The sequence below is a fragment of the Pan paniscus genome, chromosome 3 (assembly GCF_029289425.2).
Source record: "Pan paniscus chromosome 3, NHGRI_mPanPan1-v2.0_pri, whole genome shotgun sequence".
NCBI classification, from domain to species: Eukaryota; Metazoa; Chordata; class Mammalia; order Primates; family Hominidae; genus Pan; species Pan paniscus.
The window spans coordinates 38,518,587-38,537,449 of NC_073252.2; the positions used below are offsets into that span (position 1 = coordinate 38,518,587).

The window sequence follows — 18,863 nt, forward strand, 5'->3', positions numbered from 1 at the left end:
ACAACAGCTGGAAAACCCATCTTTATTCCCAGCAAATTAAGACTCAAATAAATTAGGTAGCTTTCAAAGTCAAAGACCTAGCAGATTATAAGAGTCAGAATTCACATCTGGGTGTGGATGACTCCAAAGCTCATTCTGTTTTCCACTACTCTATGCCACCTCTCCATTTAGCCAGGGATGTTTATCAGTCAGGGTCTTATCAGGAGACAGAAACCAGACCCCTTATTTTAAGCTGCTCACTAGGTAACTGAAAGAGTATAAAGAGAGCTCTTAAGGTGTCAAGAAGATAACAACTGCAGGAAGCAGCTACTACCCCTAAGGCTGAGGAAGTAAAAAGGGAGAAGTTGCAATGATGAAAACTTAGAATGTAGAGGGTGGGCCCTATGGAGCTGGAGCTTGGGCCTCTGAAGAGTGGATGCCGCTTGCTAGTGCTGATGTCTCTGAGCTCAAAGGAGTCTGAGGCTCAGACTCTGAGAAGCCTGGTGTCCACATTTTGGAGGGCAGTGCAACCAAGCTGGTTCTGAAGTGTTTGGGAGAACTGCCACCTGGATTCTTCCACTGCAATGGGAAGGAACTGCCACTGCCAGAGTGAAGAAGCGGTGTTGGGTGACACTCACAGGACTAGGACGCGGACAGGAAAGAGTAAGTCTCTGCTTCCTTCTTCAGCTTCACAGCCTACCTGTAGCCATTCTGTTGGCAGAGCCCGACATAGTTTCAGCTAGCAAAGCAGAAAGATGGTTTGCATCATAAAACAGAGTCGAGAAGGTAGACTTCGAACTGAATGACAGCTACTTGCTAACTAGCCCAGGAGGCAAGATAAAGAAAACATCATTGTAGATATTGCATGATCATGTCTCTGATGACTCTATAGATTGTAAATACTCTGGAATTGAGAAACTAGTTAATGGTTGTATGTAAGGCTCTTGCTACTGAACTTGGATATTCTTGGGGGCATGGACTATGTTCTTTTCATGCCTCTGTCTCCAAAACCTTCCTGGTAATAGAAAGATGCTCAGCAGGGGCCAGTTAAAGAAAGGAATAACTCTAATGCTATAAGCTGTTATAAGGCTATATGTGTTTTGCTGCTGGAGTTTTGAGATCCAGTTCTGAACCCTAGGGGCTCTTCTATTCCTGACTCAGAAGTGTGGAGGATTAAAGGGACTGGTTACTCTTAGTGAGAGCAGACTAAAGTGGTCCTTACTAAGGGATGGCAGCGTTAGAGTCTGTCGCAAGGGAGGCTCTTCCAGCCCTGGCTGGAAGTGTTCAGGATTGCTTCTCTATGGTGCTGTTTGTCTATTGCATGATGTTTGGTCCTGCCTTCAATACCAGAACCACCTTTTTCCTCTCTGGCTCCTGTCCCTCCCTTGTGTCTCACTATTGTTAGGCCTTGGAACATGTGTGTTTGCCTGGAGTTGTGGACGCAAACACTCCCATAATCACAGCACATACTTAGAGATCTGGAATAGAGAAAGAGGCAAGAGTCTGGGCCCTTAAGCTCCTGGTAATTACCATGGGTGATGCATGGATTCCTAGAAGCCCAGCATATCAGTTCTGTTAGAGCACTGGAAAGGGACTTAGAAGTCTACTGATTCAGCACCCCCATTTTACAGGTACAGAAACCGTAACTCAAAGGTAAAGAGTTACAGTTTGGGAATCACCTCTCTCAAACTCTACAGCTAGTAAGCCAGTCCAGAGTATTTTGCACAGTGTCCCATGGGTCCCTGCCCCTCTTTGCTGCACTTTTTTTTTTTTTTTAAATGGAGTCTCACTCTGTAGCCCAGGCTGGAGTGCAATGGCATGATCTCGGCTCACTGCAACCTCTGCCTCCTGGGTACAAGTGATTCTCCTGCCTCAGCCTCTCAAGAAGCTGGGATTACAGGCATGTGCCACCATACCCGGCTAATTTTTGTATTTTTATTAGAGACAGGGTTTTGCCATGTTCGCCAGGCTGGTCTTGAACTCCTGACCTCAGGTGATCCGCCCGCTTTGGCCTCCCAAAGTGCTAGGATTACAGGTGTGAGCTACCGCGCCTGGCCTGCTGCACATTTTTGAATTGAATACAAACATTTCAGTAGAACATACTTGATGTGAGGCACAGAACTTTTGCATATTGTTAGAATCCTGAGTTGAATTAAATTAAATATTTTATTTGGAAAACACTGGGGCATTCTGGATTAGTTTCACCTTAAAGGTTTTATGTAGTATAGTATAATAACATTTTGTTCTACGTATGATTGCTAAATGATGCGTTCATATAAATATATAAACATGGATTCATAAAAAAAGAAATAAACATATATAAACATATATAATCTAAAGCCCTTGGAACCAGAGTTTCCTAGTTCATATTTCCAACTATAGGGAAATATTAAAGATAAAGTGGCTTACTAAAGGCTTTTCTATTCAACATGGATCAGCAACAAATTGATACTTGGTGGTATTTCCACCGGTAGCCAGTTTGTTCCACAGTTTCATTCCATCCATTTAAATCAGTAATCCTTACAGCCACACTGCTGCTGGTACTGAGACAAGCAGAAGCGACCAGCAAAGAGGAGGGGAAGGTCATCGGAAGTCTCTCAAGGCCCTGAGAACAGCTGGTCAGCATCATAACCTCCCCGCTCCTTCCCCCTGTTACTCAGGTCCCTCCCCAGAACTCTCCTGACCTGGCCAAATTTAACTTCGAGTTAACCTTGCCATTGCAAGCACAGCGCCTTCTGTCCAGATAAACCACACACAGTTTTTGGAAAAGTCATGGAAAGGCAAGACTGAATGAGGAAATTTCTGTTTTTCTGGAAGGTTTTCTTGAGCCCTTTGCGAGAATTCATTTCCACTCTCCCTAGATGGGTATGATGGCGGGATAATGGACGCAGGAAACTTATCAAACATCATATATGAAAATCTATGCTTTATTCTATTGTTTGGATGCCTCATGAATTTCTCTTCATTATTTTCATCATCACTCTTCCTTTAAAAAAAAAACTATTATAAAGAACTCTGACATGAACATCTGTGAATCTACCCTTTTCTTTATTAGGAAAGGTTCCCAGAAGTGAGACTTTTGAATCAACACATGTAAAGATTTCTAAGTCCCTCTCTCAATATTGCAAAATTTCTTTCCCAGAAGCGGGTTCTGTTATCACAGTTCCTCTTGTAGTGTATAAAAGTGTCAGTTTCACACATGCTTGCAGACCTGGACTATTTTCTTTTTTTATTTTAAAGAACTGATTTGATGTTAAAAAAAAAAAAAGCATATGATTGTTATTTTTCTTTATGTATGTGTTTGATCATTAATAAGGTTGAACATTTTAATTAAATATATGTTAGTCACAAAAGCAGAGACTATTTTGCTTATTGCTTGATCCCTAATGGTGCCTGATGCATAGGAGACACCCAATATTTTCTAAAATGAAATTTTAAATTATGGCCTTTGCTCATTTTTCCATTGGGAAATAATGTTTTTAATGACAAGATATTTGAAAATAATAGGATTCTATGCTGGCAAGACTAAGAGTTTATTAATCCGATTATGATAAGTAGCATACAAATTAAGCTTTCACATGAGTGAATTGGTTTACCTTCCTAATTTGGGGAGATTGATATAGTCTCAAGCACAAAATTGTGAAAAGAAGTCACTAAAATGAGTTTTTATTCTGGCTTGACCAAGAATTAACCATGTGATTTTGCATAAGTTCTGTATGTTTTCAGTGCCTCATCCACAAGGCAGAGTAATATAAAACAAAAGCCAATGGATTTGTCCTCTTTTATTTTACAAAACCACCGGGATGATATAAAGGAATAATTCAAGATAATAACTAAAGATAAGACGTTTGAAATGCAAAATGTCATATGCAAATACAAGTGCAAAGTATTAGTATTTCGCTTGCAGAGTTCCTGTTACAGGGCTCATTTTCTTTAACTTGGTATCTGGTATGTAATAAGTGTACGATACGTTACTTCCAAAGTTCTTGCTTTTACTCTGTGATTCTGAAATGCCCCATAGATTGAAAAATAAAGTGGTTATGAAAAGTAATTGCTGCTTCTATATTTGAATTAAAATTTGCTTACAAAGAATTAATTCAGAATAAAGCTTTCCTTCCGACTTTCCTCCCAAAGAAAGCTTTAATATGATACACAGAACTGTTCATAATATTTAGTAGGAAAATAACCACTAAAATGAAAGAGGATAATCCAGGTAGTGAAATCCTGATTTGCTCAATGTTTATTAGTGTACGTAGCTAATTTGAAACAATCCAAATTCTCAACTATAGAAATGGAAAAGCACATTACATTTATCTTAACATGATAGAATGCTACTTAGGCAATGATGGAAAATATATAGTCTATGTCATTATATGGAAATGTGCATAGAAAGTACTGGCATGCAAGAAATAGAACACAAAACAGTGCACACACCCAGATTACAGCCATATGAAAACATATGAATACATATTTTTAAAGATGGGAAAAGAATGAGGAAAACAAGATGTGTGTGCTTATTAAGTCCTCACTTTCCCCAAATAAAATTGCCCAGCTCTGTCACTTTTTTAAAGTCAAAAAATTCCCATGAGTTTCATGCATAGCTTGACAGTCTTATACTATAACATGATGGCTTCAAAATGTGCGTTGTTTCATAAATAAGCCAAAAGACTCTCTCCACAAAAGACACATCATCTGTTCGGGCTTGTCCATTGCTTGACTTTTCCTTGACTAAATAATGATTAATAGGTTATATAAACAATGTGCCAGGTACCTGTATTTGTTTTTGGATGGAGAAATTATTTATAGTTGTGTAAAGACAGTATGGCTGTCTGCTATTTCTATGGGATTGTCTTCATCTCAAAAAGAAATAAAGAAGTTTTGTAAGAAGAAGAGAAAGTGTTTTTTAAAAAATCTGTGCAATTATCTCTGGAGTTGGCTTATGTAAAGTAAAAGAAGAGATAATATCTTCACAGGTAGCCTGAAAAAAGAGGAAAATAAGAGACTGAAAATGTAAGATGAATTTCTGAACTTTGTGGGAGGAACCTTCACATAAACCACAAAGAGTTGGCTTTTGACTAAGTTCCCAAAAGAAAAAGTCAGTTTCCTGTTTGCTTGGGGTTATATTTTAAAGTCTTTTTTGGTCTTGGTTGGATAGTTGTTGAGAACATATGGAAAAAGTCTTGGCAATACCCCTGTCATCCCCAAAGAATTGCAAAGAACTATGCAAAAATGAAAATGGTGGAGAAATCATTTCAATCAACAAAGACTGCATTCCATTTGATACCAAAACTTTCTCTGGAGGTAATTTACAACCACAGTACTGGTAAAATAATGGATGCCGAGTAGCATTTTACAAAGTTTAGGACAGGAAGTAAAGACTCCTGAGATAATGCAACTGGAGAAAGTGTGCACGTGTGTGCACATGTGTGCACACACAAGCATGCAAACACATACACCATGCAAACACACACACACTTCTATGGTTTGAATATTTGTCCCCTTCAAAACTCATTTTGAAATTTAATCTGCAGGCCAGGCACGGTGGCTCACGCCTGTAATCCCAGGACTTTGGGAGGCCAAGGCAGATGGATCACGAGGTCAGGAGAGCGAGACCACCTGGCGAACACAGTGAAACCCCGTCTCTACTAAAAATGCAAAAACAAAATTACCTGGGTGTGGTGGAGGGCGCCTGTAGTCCCAGCCACCTGGGAGGCTGAGGCAGGAGAATAGAGTGAACCCGAGAGGCGGAGCTTGCAGTGAGCTGAGATTGCACCACTGCACTCCAGCCTGGGCGACAGAGCAAGACTTTGTCTCAAAAAAAAAAAAAGAAAGAAAGAAAGAAAGAAATTTAATTTGCAATGTAGCACTATTGAGAGGTGAGGTCTTTAAGAAGTGGTTGAGTCATGAGGGCAGAGCCTTCATGAATGGATTAATTCATCCATGGATTCATGGGTTCATAGATTATCATGGGAGTGGGATTGGTGGCTTTATAAACAGAGGAAGAGAGACCTAAGAAGGCACACTCAGCCCCCTCACCATGTGCTGCCCTGCATTGACTTGGGACTCTGCAGAGAGTCCCCACCAGCAAGAAGGCCCTCAACAGATGCAGCCTCTTGACCTTGGACTTCTCAGCTTCCCTAACAATAAGAAAGAAGTTATTTTTCCTTGTTAATTACCCGGTTTCAGGTATTCTATAGTAAGCCACAGAAAACAGACTAAGATACACGCAAATATGCCAAACTCTGTTATCTAAGATTAAATTTGACCAGGTAGTAATAGTGGTAGTGATGATAGAAATAACAGCCAAAATTTTTTTGAACACACTGAGTCAATAATTGCATAATACTTTAAATGTGTTATCGTATTTAATCCTAACAACATTAGATGCTTGGAAAAATAAGGTAAATTGTTTAAAATCCCCAGCTGGTAGGCACTATATCCAGAATTTTTTTTGAGACAGGGTCTCACTCTATCACCCACGCTGGACTGCAGTGATGTGATCTCAGCTCACTGCAACCTCCACTTCCTGGGCTCAAGCTATCCTCCTGCCTCAGCCCCACAAGTAGCTGGCATTATAGGTGCGAACCACCACGCCTGGCTAATTTTTGTATTTTTTGTAGAGATGGGGTTTCACCATGTTGCCCAGTCTGGTCTCAAACTCCTGAGCTCAAGCCATCCACTCACTTCAAATATCTTGGATTTAAACACAATTTTGTCCGATTTCCAGAGGCTGAGCACTTAATTACTAAGATATACTACCTAACCTTGATGCTATGATAGACTTTGGTCAACCTGATTTTTTTTTTAATCACATAACTCATGTGTTCATGCATCATTATCTATGGATTAGTAAATGAATACATGCTGTGAAATAATGAAATCATTGTATGATTTTACATACAACAAATGTCTCATGATATGACCATCTAGTAGAGAGTTTTGGGAAGCAATCCATGTCAGTCCATGTCAGGATTTAGTCCTCAAGTAAGCTAAAGCTCTCTGAATTATGCATTATCTTTATCTTCACAGTTTCCTATGATTGATAAAACTATAGATAAATTGATCAAGAATAAAAGAGCAAGGACACATATTGTGAATATCAGGAGCTAAAAAGGGAATACCAGTAGAGAGCCTATGGACATGAAAAGAATGAAAGGAATATTTCAGAGAAAATTTTGCAATATATTTGACAATGTAGAACAAAAACATTTTTTTGGAAATACAGCTTTCCCAAACTGACACATGATATAATAGAAAAATCTGAATAGCTTTATGTCAATTAAAAAAATTAAATTTTTATCTAAAATCTTTACAACAAGAAAACTCCAGGTCCAGATGTTTTGCTGGTGAATTCTATCAAATATTTAAGGAAGAAATAACACCAATTTTAAATAAACTCTTTTCAAAAACTTGTTTTATGAGACAAGCATACCCTAATATCAAAACCTGATTTAAAAAACATGAGAAACAGGCTGGGTGTGGTGGCTCATGCCTGTGTCGCTACACGTTGGGAGGCCAAGGTGGGAAGATCACTTGAGCCCAGGAGTTTGAGACCAGCCCGAGCAACATGATAAAATCCCATCTCTACAAAAAAGTACAAAAATTAGCTGGGTGTGGTGGCATGCATCTGTAGTCCCAGCCACTTGGGGCGGCTGAGGTGGGAGGATTGCTTGAGCCCCAGGAGGTCTAGGCTACAGTAAGCTATGATCACACCACTTCACTTCACTCCAGACTGGGCAACAAAGCAAGACCCTGTCTCCAAAAAACAAAACAAAAAAAACCCCAGACAACAACAACAAAAACAAAACAAACAAAACTTCCAAAAACCCCATGAGAAACAAAATTAAATTACTGACAAATATCCTTCGTAAACATTCTTAACATCATATTGACAAAGTTAATTCCATAACGTATAAAAAAGAATAATACATTAAGACCAAGTTGGGTTTGTCCTAGGAATGCAAGGTTGGTTTACCTTTTTAAAATCAATTTAATTCACCATATTAACAAAGTAAAGGAGAAAAGTCATCAATAGATGCAGAAAAATCATTTAACAAAAGTCACACCCATTTATGTTAAAAAACAAAACAAAACAAAAAACCTCTCAGAAAATAAGTAATAGATAAACAGATAAAGCCATCTACAAAACAACCTACAAGTAGTTTCATGCCTACTAAAAACTTCCCCACTAAGATCAGCAAAAATGCAAGATATTTTTTTTGAGCCTTGCTCTGTCGCCCAGGCTGGGGTGTGTGGGTGCATGGCGTGATGCAGCCTCGGCTCACTGCAGCCTCTGTCTCCCAGCTTCAAGCAATTCTCATGCCTCAGCCTCCCAATTAGCTGGGATTATAGACGTGTGATATTGGAGGAACCAGCCCCCAGTATTTCAATGTAGGCTCTTTTCTGTTTTCCCTAAGTGTCAGCCAGTCTGAGAAATAAAGAGAAAGAGTACAAAGAGAGGAATTTTACAGCTGGGCCTCTGGGGGTGACATCACATATTGGTAGGACTGCGATGATGACCCTGAGCCGCAAAACCAGCAAGTTTTTATTAGGGATTTTAAAAGAGGAGGGGGTGTACGAACAGGGAGTAGGTCACAAGGATCACATGCTTCAAAGGGCAATAAAGATCACAAGGCAAAGGCAAAATTAGAATTACTGATGAGGGTCTATGTCCCACTGTGCACATATTGTCTTGATAAACATCTTAACAGGAAACAGGGTTTGAGAGCAGAGAACTGGTCTGACTAGAATTTACCAGGCTGGAATTTCCCAATCCTAGTAAGCCTGAGGGTACTGCAGGACACCAGGGCATATTTCAGTCCTCATCTCAACCACATAAGACAGACACTCCCAGAGTGGCCATTTATAGACCTCCCCCAAGGAATGCATTCCTTCCCCAGGGTATCAATTATTAATATTCCTTGCTGGCAAAAGAATTCAGTGATATCTCTCCTACTCACAAGTCCATTTAGAGGCTCTCTGCAAGAAGAAAAATATGACTCTATTCTTCCCGACCCCACAGGCAGTCAGACCTTATGGTTATCTTCCCTTGTTCCCTCAAAATCACTGTTATTCTGTTCTTTTCAAGGTGCACTAATCTCATATTATTCAAACACACATGTTTTACAATCAATTTATACAATAGTGGTCCTGAGGTGATGTACATTCTCAGCTTACAAAGATAACATGATTAAGAGGTTAAAGTAAAGACAGACATAAGAAATTATAAGAGTATTATTAGGGAAGTGATAAATGTCCATGAAATCTTCACGATTTATGTTCAGAGACTGCAGTAAAGACAGGTGTAAGAAATTATAAAAGTATTAATTTTGGGAACTGATAAATGTCCATGAAATCTTCACAATTTATGTTCTTCTGCCTCAGCTCCAGCCAGTCCCTCCATTCGGGATCCCTGACTTCCTGCAACAGTGTGAGCCACTGCACCTAGCTAAGTTGTTTTTTTCTTTTCTTTTCTTTTTAAAGTAGAAATGGGGTTTTGCCATATTGGCCAGGCTGGTCTCAAACTCCTGGCCTTAAGAGATCCTCCCGCCTCTGCCTCCCAAAGTGCTGGGAGTACAGGCATGAACCACTGTGCCCAGCTGATTGGTCTTAAAACTGAATCAACATAGTACTGGAGGTTGAAACCAGTGCAATTTGGCAATGAAAAAAATAAAGTATATACGAATAAGAAAGGAAGAATTAAAAATTATTATATTTGCAGATTACTTGAATGTTCACAATTAAATCCTCAGGAATCTACAAAATGACTACTAGAACTAATAGACAGATTTAGTTACAGGGATGGATTTAGTTTGTACCAGGATGCAAAAATCAATGTGGTTTCATATATCAAAAGCAGATAAATGAAAATAAGTTTTAAAATTCTGTTTTCAATAGTTTCAAAAACATGTTCAAAAAAAGAGTTCAAGAACACTCAAGAATAAATTTAGCAAAAGATACACATGATCTTCACTGAAATACTAAAACACTGCTGAGAATAATTAAAGATCTAAATAAATGGAGTGATGTATCACATCAATGGATTAGAAGATTCAATAATGTTAAGATACCAACTTTTCCTAAATTGCTCTAGTGATATAATTCAATTCAAATCATAATCCCACTTGGAGTTTTGCAAACATTGGCAAGCTATTTCTAAAATTTACATAGAAATTCCAAAGACCTACAATATTAAAAGAAATTTTGAAAAAGAACAAATTTAGAGAACTTTAATTACCTGATGTTAAGATGTTTTTTAAAACTGTGGTAATCAAGACAGGGTGGTACTGGGACAAATAAATTAGTGAAAAAGAATAGAGACCTCAGAAATGAACCAACACTTATGTGGTCATTTGATTTTTTAAAAAGATGCTAAAACAACACGATGAGGAAAGAAAAATATTTTCAATAAATTATGTTTACAAAACTGAGCATGAGAAAGTTTTTAAACTTCTGCTCATTAAAGATATTTTTTAACTGAATAAAAATGACACATTCCAAGAAAAAATTTACAGTACATGCATATGACAAAACAATTCACCACATGCATATGTACCCAAAATACATAAAGAGCTTTTTCAACTCAATAGTAAGACAAACATTACTTCCTGAGCTCCGCCTCCTGTCAGATCAGCAATGGCATTAGATTCTCATAGGAGCATGAACCCTATAGTGAACTGCACATGTGAGGGATCTAGGTTGCATGCTCCTTATGAGAATCTAATGCCTGATGACCTGTCACTGTCTCCCATCACTCCCAGATGGGACCATCTAGTTGCAGGAAAACAAGCTCAAGTCTCCCACTGATTCTACATTATGGTGAGTAATGTAATATGCAATGAATAATTATTTCATTGCATATTACAATGATTCAAGGGCATTACATTTTTTGTGCACTTTATTTCTGTATAATGTAGAAACCAGTTCCTAGTGCCAAAAAGTTGGGGACCACTGCTCTAGAGGACCAAGAGAAATGAAAGACTACGTCCACACACACAAAAACAAGCCCAACTTGTACCAGCAGCTTTGTTCACAATAGTCCCAAACTGGAGATAATCTAACTGTCTATCAACAGGAAAATGGATAAACAAAGTTGGTATATTCATGCAAAGAAATACTACAATGTAATAAAAATGAAACAAACTACAAGTAGGCAATTATATGGATGAATCTCAAAAGCATTATGCTGAATAAAAAAGCCTTACACAGAAACATATGTGCACTATGATTCTATTTATATGAAGTTCTAGAGTAGGTAAAACAAAACTATGGTGAAAAGAAATCCAAACAATGATTGCCTGGGATTGGGGAGTACAGGCAGGAATTGACTGGAAAGGGACAAGATGTAATTTTCTGGAGTGATGGTAGTGTTCTTTATCTTGATAATTTATTCAGATACACAGGTACAGGCACTTGTCAAAACTAATCAAAGAAACACTTAAGATGTATGTTTATTTCAATATACATACGTCTTACAGAAAACAGCCATAAAGAACTGTAAATAAATATAGAATCTTAGCTAATTACATGTATGCTGAAGTATTTAGAACGATGTGCACTAGCATTTGCAACTTACTTTGAATTTTACCAAAATACTAAACTGGATTGATGAACGGTGAGAGGGATGAGTAGATGGATAGTTATGTGAATATATTAGATGGTTCTAATATAGTTATGTGAATATATTATATTAGTTAGAATATAGAGATGGGTGTGTAGGTATTTACTGTAAAACTCCTTCTCTGTATGTCTAAAGATTTTAATAATAAAACATTGAAGGGAAAAAGGGAAATTCTTCTTCCTTCTGCGTGGAACACACTAGCTATGAGAATCTAGGAAAGCTTATAAAGCCCTTCCCATATGCCACTGTTCCAGCATTCAGGTGGCCACATCTTCCCAACTCCAACATAGTACATACTTTTTTTTTTTTTTGAGATGGAGTCTTGCTCTGTTGCCCAGGCTGGAGTGCAGTGGTACGATCTTGGCTTGCTGCAACCTCCATCTCCAAGGTTCAAGCAATTCTTGTGCCTCAGCCTCCCAAGTAGCTGGGATTACAGGTTTGTGCCACCACGTCCAGCTACTTTTTGTATTTTTAGTAAAGATGGGGTTTCACTCTATTGGCCAGGCTAGCCTCAAACTCCTGACCTCAACTGATCCGCCTGCCTCGCCCTCCCAAAGTGCTGGGATTACAGGTGTGAGCTACCACGCCCAGCCCGTACTTTTTACAAACAAACTTCAAACAAAGATTTCTGCAAGCCAGTTGTAAGTTAGAAAAAATATCATTAACCTTCTCAAAAAATGATATTTTGTCCCTGGTAGGACAGATATTCAATGTTTCATGCCATTAACGTGAAACTATTCATATTAGCAATATCTTTAGAAATTTTCCTTAGTTGGAACTCAGTAATTGTATGACTGGTTCTAATTAGAGCAGCTTGGTACTTAAAACAATAAATCACAGAAATCGAGTCATGACTAAAGATATGACTTACCAAAATACCACTAGCGTTTGAGAACCTTAGGCACTGAAACAGTTTTAGTATACACTTGACCCTTCAACAACATCGGTTTGAACTGTGCAGGTCAACGTACATGTGAATTTTTTTCAATAAATGTATTAAAAAATTGTATGGATATTTGTGACAATTTCAAAAAACTTGCAGAGTAACCACCACCCATGAGACAGCAAGACCAACCCCTCCTCTTTCTCCTCCTACTCAGCCTGCAGAGGATGAACACTTTATGATGATCCACTTCCAGTTAATAAATAGTAAATATATTTTCTCTTCCTTATGATCTTAATAATATTTTCTTTTTTGGCTCACTTTATTAGAAGAACACAGTATACAATGTATACAGTCTACACGTAGGTTATATGTATGCAGTATACAATACACATACAAAATACAGCTGTTTATGTTATCAGCAAGGCTTCTGGTCAACAGTAGGCTATTAGTAGTTAAGTTTTTGGGGAGTCAAAAGTTATATGTGGATTTTCGACTGTGTGGTGGGTTGGCTCCCCTAATCCCCTTATTGTTCAAGGATCGACTGTATAATGTGTGTATGTATTTAATTCTTTTATCAATTAGAAATAAATAAAACATTAACTTCCATGGTGAGATTAGATTTTTATAACTATGTAGCAAATTAACTGTTCATTGTGCCGCTGTAATTTTCAGAAGTGAGCTCTTAAATACTAAATAGCTCCAGGTTGTTTAAAAGCCATATATAATTCTCATACTCACAAATGAAATCATATTATACTCACAAAATGAATATGCTTTAAGGTAAAAGGTGATGACAATTGCAAAGCACTTTACCAAATGGGAGACCTAAATTGTTATTAATTAGAGTAAGTCATTGTTTGACACTTTCTTTATTCTGCTCCTTTTAGATCTTTAAATTTATTGCTTTCCAATTATACAATTTACAGGGGAGAGTGCAGCTCAGCTCTTCTGCTAAAACATTCAATGTGATTTGAAAGGCAGAGGAGAGACACGATGGACTAATAGGCCACTTTGTCTTTTAGCAAATGCAAGAACAGATGAATACTGTGTGAAACTAATTGTATTTGAAAGGACTACCTACTGCAGAATGCTAAGTAGTTTTTTTATAACCTTTGCTCCCTTCTTTGTGATAGGCAAGACTATCAAAGAGACATCATAGCATCTTAATGCCTCCTGACATGTCTGATTCTTGTAAGAAAAATGCTAGCCATATCAACCCTGGTGATGAAGAGAATCTTTCCTTGAATTTCACCCATCTGTGTAATTTTTCACTGATTCTAACTAGGAAAAATGCCGTGCTGTTCATGGAAGATGTGTGGACTAAAAAGAAAAGGATCTGGGGAAATAGGCAAAAGAGTTTAGAAATCAGTTTTCCAAGGGATAGGGTAGGAGGTGAGGGAGGTGGTCAGAGATGCAGCTTTGCTTGCCACCTCTCCAGTGTTGAAAATGCTTCTATGTGTCAGTGGCTTCAAATGGGCTCCTGGCTCTGCTCCCGTGGCCTGGAGGAACCCTCTCCCAAGGCAATCTCCATAGACACAGGTACTAGTGACAATTTAAGAGGATATTAACGACCCAGAACATCAATATTATATTTATATATTATCAAATGATATGCCAACATGTTCTAAGCATATTCTGTGTATAAGTCATTACGGAGGACTGACAGATAGGGAGAGGCTCTATCTTTCTTCCGCATAAGGTAGAACCTCTTCCCCAAGGAGTTTATAAACTGAGAGTGTGGACAGAGAGCATATATATGTATAGTCTACATTCTGACAATTTGGGGACCTGAATACCTTAGTGCCTGAAAATCTGAGATACAGAACAGACAAATGACTCATCACAGTAAGCAGTGTCAGGACAGCGTAAAATTGAACCACTGTGGCCCTCTAGTTTATTAGATATTATTTTAATAGAACAATTAGCTCAATTGTTACTCTATTGTCTTTAATGTAAAGCAAAGTATAAACTATCAGTTGATCCAAGGGGGAGTCACTGAGTAATAAAATGCTAGAACAGGAGGAAAAATAACTAAAATATCATCTAGTATAGCAAGTTTTTTAGAAGTCAATGTAGCTTCCAAGGGTTTCTCTGAAGTGAAGGAGAGAGGGAGAAAGAACAGGGCTGTGGGACCTTCCCCTTTCCCCCTGTTCTGCCCTTCAACTTCCACTATGACAGTTTGCTTATGATCTGTTTGTAGATTGTGGTTTTATCTATGGTTAGCTAATGTAAAAAGCATGTCCTGCTGAATAGAAAGAAGGAATGAATGGAAGAGGAAGGAAAAAGGAAGGAAGGATGGAAGGAAGAAAGGGAGAAAAGGAAAAAGGAAGGAAGGTAGAAAAGGAAAAAGGAAGAAAGGAAATAAGGAAAGAAGACAGGAAGGGAGAAAGGGGGGAAGGAGAAAGAGAAGAAGGGAAGAAGGAAGGAAAGAAGGAAGAAAGAAAGGAAAACCACTGATGTAATTCAGCTCTCCTATTGGGCCTGAGGGCAGACAGGTTAAATAACTAACCCAAGGCTATCACTAATTCAAGATTAACAAGTCTCCATTTCCTGACCAGGGCACTTGCGGTTGTGTCGTGCAGATGCATTACCATCTGTGGCACATGCTCTGGGCTCCTATCCAATAGCCACCCCTGTCCTGCCCTCCATGCCCCTTTCCTTTTATTCCTTTCCATCAGTACCCTGTATTAATCAGGTATGGGGTATCCATGTGTTTCAGGGAAGGTTGAGTCCCTCCCAAGCTCCAGGGATTAAGATTAGGGTGTAGTGGATTGTAGATATCTGTCATGCATATGGCTGCTCATCATCTTTTGGATAACTTTTTTATATTTGGAGGAAATTGGGACATGCTACATACGTGGTGGTATTATAAATTCTGATTTGTTCATGGATAATCCAGAATAGAAATTCACAGACTCCCTTGCAGCTAAGACACAATACAGACTCCATCTCTCAGACGCACCTGTATAAGTCTTCAGTTGAGAAGGGAGCAGTGCGGGGAAACAGGCTCTGTTTGGCATTTCCATCTTTTACAGGCTTAAAGGAGTAATCAAGGTGTCTGGCTTTCAAGGGCTGCTGCATCAGAAGCATCAGTTTCTCTGTGGTCTCAAAGATGAATTTGTAGTGCAGAAGAAGCACAGGTTGGGGGCAGCAGTTTCCTCTGGTGCTCAGTGGATGGAATCACTGGGGCTGCCTCCTCAGTAGGCTTGTTCTCAGGCATCGTTTAGAGACTTTGTTGATGGAAGTCTACCTTCTGGCAAAGTGTTCAGTCCTGATATGGTTAGGCTTTGTGTCCCCATACAAATCTCATCTTGAATTGTAATCCTCACAATCCCCATATGTCAAGGGTGGGACCAGGTGGAGGTAATTGTATCATGGAGATGGTTTCCCCCAAGCTGTTCTTGTGATAGTGAGTTCTCATGAGATCTGATAGTTTTATACACATCTGGCATTTCCCTTGCTTGCACTTCTCCTTGCTGCCACCTTGTGAAGCAGGTGCCTTGCTTCCCTTTCTCCTTCTGCCACAATTGTAAGTTTCCTGAGGCCTTCCCAGTCATGCTGAACTGTGAGTCAATTAAACCTCCTTCCTTTATAAATTACCCAGTCCCAGACAGCTTTTTATAGCAGTATGAAAACAGACTAACACAAGGCCCTCCACCAAATAATGAGAGCTTTCTAGTATTTGTTTAATATTTATACTGTATTATAGAAACTTTAAAAGCTACATAAATGTAGAAAGTGTCATAAGACCCCATATGCTCATTTCCATCTTCAAAAATTATCAACAATTTTGTCATTCATGCTTTATCTAGTCCCTTTCACTACTTTTTTGCTTATTTTAAAGCAAATACCAGGCATCATGCCATTTCACCAATAAATATCTTACCATGCCATTTTAAACACAAAAATTAACAGTATCCAGTGTTCTTGATATTATCTAATATCCATTCCATATTTTATTTTCCCTGATTGTCTTTTTTTTTTGAGAGAGAGGGAGTCTTGCTCTGTCACCCAGGCTGGAGTAGAGTAGCACGATCTCAGCTCACTGCAACCTCTGCCTCCTAGGTTCAAGCTATTCTCCTGCCTCAGTTTCCCAAGTAGCTGGGACTACAGGTGTGTGCCACCACACCCAGCTAATTTTTGTATTTTTTGGTAGAGACAGGGTTTCACTATATGTTAGCCACGCTGGTCTCAAACTCCTGACCTCAGGGGATCTGCCCACCTTGGGCTCCCAAAGTGCTGGGATTACAGGCATGAGCCACCATGCCTGGCCTGATTGTCTTAAATATGTCTTTTTATAGTTGTCTGGCTTGATCCAAAAAGGTTCACATTATTGTGTTTGATTGTGATGTCTCTTAATTCTCTCTTATGCTAATAGTTGCCCTCCCTTTTTTTCTGAAACCATTGATTTGTTGGAAAAAACAGATGATTTGCTCTATAGAATGTACTACATCCCAGATTTAGAGAATTTTCCCCTTGCACTGATGCTTAGCTAGTTCCTCTACCCACAGCATTTCCTTTAAACTGGTAATTGGATCTGAAGACTTGACAAGGTTCAGGTTCAATTTTATGTTTTGGCAAGAATACTTTCTAGGAAGTGCCAAGTGCTTGTATTGCCTCATATCACAATATGAACATTGGTGGGTCTTCCTTTTAGTGCTGCTAACACTGATTAGTGGGCTTTGGCCACTATCTTTTAAAGAAAACTGTCTTTATCAGCTAGAATCAGCTTCTGAGGTCTACAGTGAAGAGATCTGACTAATTTATGTGGTGATTCCCTTCCTGAAAATGTACATGAGTACATTCTGGCCATTGAGATGTGATGGGAAGTTTGCTTGGAAACTTTTACAAAGGCCTCCCTCGCCCTTAGAGTGTGCCCAAGGAGAGGAATTCTCTCTTCCAAACTTTGGATGTTGTTGCATGAAGATAGGATATTTGCAGCTGCTATGGCCATCATGCAACCATGAGGGGACACACTGAGGACAAAGGCTAAAGCATAGGGGATGGCAGAGCCAAAGAGGGAAGAACTGAGGGTACATGAAGATGTCATTAGGCATCCAACTTAATCCAGGAAATGCACTTCTCCAAAACTTTTTATGTGAGGTAAATATTTATTCAAGGGCTCTCACTTGGTTTTATGACATGGCACTTGTTTTTGTCTGTTCTCATGCTGCTAATAAAGACATACCTAAGACTGGGTAATTTATAAAGAAAAAGAGGTTTAATGGACTCACAGTTCCACTTGGCGGGGCAGGCCTCACAATCATGGTGGAAGGCAAAGGAGGAGCAAAGTCACATCTTACATGGTGGCAGGCAAGAGAGAGAGCATGTGCAGAGGAACTCCGCTTTATAAAACCATCAGATCTTGTGAGACTTATTCACTGTCATGAGAACAGCATGAGAAAGACTTGCCCTCATGATTCAGTTACCTCCCATTGGGTCCCTCCCACAACAGGTGGGAATTATGGGAGCTACAATTCCAGATTTGGGTGGGGACACAGCCAAATCATATCACTGCTCATAGATAATGTTTGCATGATGATAATGTTTGCATGTCACACTGGCATAGGTGCACTGTGGAAGTTTATACTATACAATTAAGTTAGGAAAAGTAAAATGCAAATTACTAGGGAATATTTAGAATACAGAATCTCTATAAAATTTCCAAATAAAATTTCAAAAATTTCAAATTTCCTTAATGAGGAACTTGAGCTGCTTGCATCTGTGAATACAACATAACTAAATCAGAGATTTATGCTTGAAATGGCTACCTGAAATTACTGATGAAAATTTTTGATGATGATAGCTTCAAATACTTGAATATGACTGTCAACATGAAACTGCAAAAGTAAGAAGTTAAACATTTAAAAACTATTAAAATATATAATTGTTGAAATATATTTGACAAGTTCAATAACTAATTTTTCTCATTAATTTAATGCTAAAATTTCTTATATTAATGCAAATGAATTTCTCATCTAATGTAATTTTATACATCAAATATGTCAAAACAATTTAAAATTCTAATTTATAGATTCACTATTAAAATAGGGACACTGCAGCTAGCTCAGATGCCACTAAATGGTAATATCAGCTATAAAAGGACATAAGTGTCTAATGTACATAAAGGCAAATGTTAGCACCACCATCTGGAGTTGTGCCTGCCAGGACTGTCTGCATCACCCTCTACTCCACTCCCCAAAGCTTGGACTCCATGCCACATTCTTTAGGAACCTAGCACATGAAAATTCCCAGCAGCATCACTGGAGAAGTCCATGTCTTGGTAGAACGCCTCCTTGGCTACACTTAACATGTTGTGGTGGAGGTCTAGAAAACATTCCCACTTAGGCCACCCTGTGATAAGCCCCCAAAAGGCTG

The 18,863-nt window shown here is 38.7% G+C and overlaps 1 long non-coding RNA gene across 4 annotated transcripts in view; it reads left to right on the plus strand.

Annotated features, from left to right (window-relative positions):
- Positions 1-373: 373 nt before the first annotated feature.
- The window catches only part of LOC117979945 (uncharacterized), a 56,705-nt gene continuing 38,215 nt past the window's right edge, over positions 374-18,863 (plus strand). For all 4 annotated transcript variants that reach the window (XR_010111849.1, XR_004671015.2, XR_004671016.2 and 1 more), the window contains exon 1: positions 374-642. This is a non-coding gene — a long non-coding RNA (uncharacterized LOC117979945). The remainder of the gene's footprint in view (positions 643-18,863) is intronic.